At 43.3% G+C, this 5,000-nt stretch overlaps 4 non-coding genes across 4 annotated transcripts; all 4 read left to right on the forward strand.

The window, feature by feature from the left end:
* The first annotated feature begins 1,485 nt into the window (after window positions 1-1,485).
* LOC122251454 (5S ribosomal RNA) lies at window positions 1,486-1,604 on the forward strand. Its single transcript, XR_006223090.2, has one exon. It is a non-coding gene; the product is annotated as a 5S ribosomal RNA (ribosomal RNA).
* Window positions 1,605-2,265: 661 nt separating this feature from the next.
* LOC122251451 (5S ribosomal RNA) lies at window positions 2,266-2,384 on the forward strand. The gene has a single exon (XR_006223087.2). It is a non-coding gene; the product is annotated as a 5S ribosomal RNA (ribosomal RNA).
* Window positions 2,385-3,120: 736 nt separating this feature from the next.
* LOC147470949 (5S ribosomal RNA) lies at window positions 3,121-3,239 on the forward strand. Its single transcript, XR_015191396.1, has one exon. It is a non-coding gene; the product is annotated as a 5S ribosomal RNA (ribosomal RNA).
* Window positions 3,240-4,454: 1,215 nt separating this feature from the next.
* LOC147470950 (5S ribosomal RNA) lies at window positions 4,455-4,573 on the forward strand. The gene has a single exon (XR_015191395.1). It is a non-coding gene; the product is annotated as a 5S ribosomal RNA (ribosomal RNA).
* The last annotated feature ends 427 nt before the right edge of the window (window positions 4,574-5,000 follow it).

A 5,000-nucleotide genomic window follows, 5' to 3' on the forward strand; every position in this document is an offset into this window, starting at 1 on the left:
ACATGACAGGTAAAAAAAAAGACGCGTTATGGTTTTATCTGTGGAAACAAAATTAACGATATACATTAAATGATTAGTAACGATGGGAGCGATAATTACTTGGCTCATTATTAAACCTAAGCATTGTATTGAAGATTTTATAAGAATGTGTGTATGACCGCGTGCACGAATGGCAGTGCAATAAGAGGGAAAATATTTAATATAGATCATTGATTTCTCTCTCTGTGTTCCTACCTCCTGCATCTTCTCTCTCTCTCTCTCCCTTTACAAACGTCAATAGTTTTCTCCTTGTTTTAGACCCACGCCCATGGAGACGGGCTCACTACTCTCTCCCTTTCTGCAGAACCTTTTCGAATATGAACCCAATAAAGATCCTAAGTCCATTGATCCTTCAAATACACAGTGATATTTCAAATTCTTATTTCATAAGGGTTCCTTTCCCTCGAACATTTCCAAAAGGGATCTGAAGACCTTTCGGAGAGCCTCTCCCTGCACGAGAAAATATAAGTGAAATGACAATAAATCCTCTAATCACATGACACATTCATTAGGTAGTCCATGCGGGTTCCTCCAGTCAGCAGTTCGCTTGGTCAGGATTTGGGGGAATTTTCGTTTCTTGTCTGTGACTTTCCTTTCTCTCTCTTTCTCTCTGTCTTTTCCTTCTTTCGTTTCTCTCTCTCTCTCTCTTTCTCTTTCTCGCTGTCTTTTCCTTCTTTTCTTTTCTCTCTCTTTCTCTTTCTCTCTGTCTTTCCTTTCTTTCATCTCTTTATTTCTCTCTTTCTCTCTCTCTCTATATATATATATGTGTGTGTGTGTGTGTGTGTGTGTGTGAGCATATGTATGTGCGTATGTGTGAGAGAGGTTCTGATCGTAAAAATCAAAACCCCACAAATAAAAACATCGAACAACATCATTTCATTCACTATTCCTCTTTCCCCAATTTCTCCTCACACGCTTCATTTGCATTCAAGTGTTTGTTCACCTATTACGTTCTCTTCATCTATGCATGCGGGACAAAAAACGCAAGCCTTTCACGGTCGCTAGTATACAAGCAAACAATGGCGGAGAAACTTGGGTGATTAAGGAAGACAATCGTAATGAGGACGTTGAAGCAGGAGTTGTCTTGGCAGCTTTTCTGTTTCCGATCATCCTTATCCCTGAACTGTTATTACTGGTGTCGCTGATGGTGATATAGCCCACGTGTGGAGATGTATGGCTATATGTAATGTGTTATTAGTTAAGCAACAAGCTGCATTCTTTAGAGAGTTCCACAGGCGGAGGAAATTGGTGAAGGGCTCGCAGGGGCTACAATCTACATGGGCCCCAATTGGTTTCCCTCCAGTTGACTGATGCATGTATTGCAGAGTAGATGTCACTGGCGTGATTAGATGGCACGGCAATGGAATTTGCATGAAGAGAAGAGAAGAGAGGTAGAGGGGCAAGATGCCGTGTAGACAGAGATTGGCATGAAAAGAGTTGATATTTGCTAACGGTCATACCACGTTGAAAGCACCGCTTCTCGTCCGATCAGCGAAGTTAAGCAGCGTCGGGTCTGGTCAGTACTTGGATGGGTGACCGCCTGGGAACACCAGATGCTGTTGGCATTTTCTTACCTGTCCATGGGTGAGAATGCACTTCTTTTCAATCGGCAACGTAAGGTTAGCTTGATTTCTAAGAAGACACTGGAAACGAATCGAATCTTTCTTAGCAAGTGCATTATGGGATGATCATGGTAGTAAATTTGAAATAGGTTTGACAGTGATAGCATTGGTAGTAATAATGAGGACAATGGTAATAAGAAAGAACTGATGATTAAGATTTAGCAGTCCTTTTCTCGGCAGCTGATGACCGTTATTGACTTGAGTGACAGTGATGGGGATGATAGAGCCCATGTGTGGTTGTGTATGAAGATACATGGCCATAGAGGATATGTCAGCTCTTTTACACAGGTTGGAATTGGTGAAAGGATTGTAGCAGGTGCATGAATTTGGGCGGGAAAAAAAGAGAGACGAATATGCCGAATTGCTTTTGGCTATGTAGCTTGCTCAGGGCAGGATATAGCGAAAGTGCCTTTTGTATTTGTTGTTTTTCCCTTCTCTGTTGGTGAGCATGAAGGGTTTGTTTTTTAATTGGATTTCCTGCCGAGCAGATCTGAGGAATGTGATTGGCAATGGAATTTCTATCCAAAGAAAAGGGCAAATGGGTAAGATATCGTGAGTATAGGTGAGCGTTGGCATAAAGGTGGTGAGTGTTTGTTTATTTCTTGCCAACGGTCATACCACATTGAAAGCACCGCTTCTCGTCCGATCAGCGAAGTTAAGCAGCGTCGGGTCTGGTCAGTACTTGGATGGGTGACCGCCTGGGAACACCAGATGCTGTTGGCATTTTCTTACCTATGCAAGCTACATATATATGTATCGACTGTGTATGGAATGCACTGGTTTCCCATTTGCGGCAGTGAATTCAAACCAATCCCCTGCTCACATTTTTCCCGCAATCAATGGCATAGGCAAAGTAGACTTACTTACCTTGGCCGTGCGGGCGGGAAAAGAAGAAGAAGAAGAGACGGAAAACGGATTGGAGCTTTCTTAGTGGTGACGCCAGTAAATACATCATTCTTGCTTCCTAACACTGAGCTAGATTTGCAATAGCTCTGAAAGTGATGCTTGGGTATGAGGGTAAAAGAACGGGGACAATGGCGATAGCAATGCTAATATTAAGGATGACAATCGTAATGAGGACGTTGTAGCAGGAGTTGTCTTCGCAGGTTTTCTGTTTCCGATCATCCTTATCCCTGAACTGTTATTACTGGTGTCGCTGATGGTGATATAGCCCACGTGTGAAGATGTATGGCTATATGTAATGTGTTATTAGTTAAGCAACAAGCTGCATTCTTTAGAGAGTTCCACAGGCGGAGGAAATTGGTGAAGGGCTCGCAGGGGCTACAATCTACATGGGCCCCAATTGGTTTCCCTGCAGTTGACTGATGCATTATTGCAGAGTAGATGTCAGTGGTGTGATTAGATGGCACGGCAATGGAATTTGCATGAAGAGAAGAGAGGTAGAGGGGCAAGATGCCGTGAGTGTAGACAGAGATTGGCATGAAAAGAGTTAATATTTGCTAACGGTCATACCACGTTGAAAGCACCGCTTCTCGTCCGATCAGCGAAGTTAAGCAGCGTCGGGTCTGGTCAGTACTTGGATGGGTGACCGCCTGGGAACACCAGATGCTGTTGGCATTTTGTTACCTGTCCATGGGTGAGAATGCACTTCTTTTCAATCGGCAACGTAAGGTTAGCTTGATTTCTAAGAAGACACTGGAAACGAATCGAATCTTTCTTAGCAAGTGCATTATGGGATGATCATGGTAGTAAATTTGAAATAGGTTTGACAGTGATAGCATTGGTAGTAATAATGAGGACAATGGTAATAAGAAAGAACTGATGATTAAGATTTAGCAGTCCTTTTCTGGGCAGCTGATGACCGTTATTGACTTGAGTGACAGTGATGGGGATGATAGAGCCCATGTGTGGTTGTGTATGAAGATACATGGCCATAGATGATATGTCAGCTCTTTTACACAGGTTGAAATTGGTGAAAGGATTGTAGCAGGTGCATAAACTTCTCGTCCGATCAGCGAAGTTAAGCAGCGTTGGGTCTGGTCAGTACTTGGATGGGTGACCGCCTGGGAACACCAGATGATGTTGGCATTTTCTTACCTATGCAAGCTACATATATATGTATCGAATGTGTATGGAATGCACTGGTTTTCCATTTGCGGCAGCGAATTCAAACCAATCCCCTGCTCACATTTTTCCCGCTATCAATGGCATAGGCAAAGTAGACTTACTTACCTTGGCCATGCGGGCGGGAGAAGAAGAAGAAGAGACGGAAAACGGATTGGAGCTTTCTTAGCGGTGACGCCAGTAAATACATCATTCTTGCTTCCCAAACACTGAGCTAGATTTGCAATAGCGCTGAAAGTGATGCTTGGGGATAATGAGGGTAAAAGAACGGTGACAATAGCGATAGCAATGCTAATATTAAGGATGACAATAGTAATGAGGACGTTGAAGCAGGAGTTGGCTTGGCAGCTTTTCTGTTTCCGATCATCCTTATCCCTGAACTGTTATTACTGGTGTCGCTGATGGTGATATAGCCCACGTGTGAAGATGTATGGCTATATGTAATGTGTTATTAGTTAAGCAACAAGCTGCATTCTTTAGAGAGTTCCACAGGCGGAGGAAATTGGTGAAGGGCTCGCAGGGGCTACAATCTACATGGGGCCCCAATTGGTTTCCCTCCAGTTGACTGATGCATGTATTGCAGAGTAGATGTCAGTGGTGTGATTAGATGGCACAGCAATGGAATTTGCATGAAGAGAAGAGAAGAGAGGTAGAGGGGCAAGATGCCGTGAGTGTAGACAGAGATTGGCATGAAAAGAATAGATATTTGCCAACGGTCATACCACGTTGAAAGCACCGCTTCTCGTCCGATCAGCGAAGTTAAGCAGCGTCGGGTCTGGTCAGTACTTGGATGGGTGACCGCCTGGGAACACCAGATGCTGTTGGCATTTTCTTACCTGTCCATGGGTGAGAATGCACTTCTTTTCAATCGGCAACGTAAGGTTAGCTTGATTTCTAAGAAGACACTGGAAACGAATCGAATCTTTCTTAGCAAGTGCATTATGGGATGATCATGGTAGTAAATTTGAAATAGGTTTGACAGTGATAGCATTGGTAGTAATAATGAGGACAATGGTAATAAGAAAGAACTGATGATTAAGATTTAGCAGTCCTTTTCTGGGCAGCTGATGACCGTTATTGACTTGAGTGACAGTGATGGGGATGATAGAGCCCATGTGTGGTTGTGTATGAAGATACAGGGCCATAGATGATATGTCAGCTCTTTTACACAGGTTGAAATTGGTGAAAGGATTGTAGCAGGTGCATGAATTTGAGCGGGAAAAAAAGAGAGACGAATATGCCGAATTGCTTTTG

The sequence above is a fragment of the Penaeus japonicus genome, unplaced genomic scaffold (genome assembly GCF_977035675.1).
Source record: "Penaeus japonicus unplaced genomic scaffold, GWHDUDI00000001_assembly GWHDUDI00000011, whole genome shotgun sequence".
NCBI classification, from domain to species: Eukaryota; Metazoa; Arthropoda; class Malacostraca; order Decapoda; family Penaeidae; genus Penaeus; species Penaeus japonicus.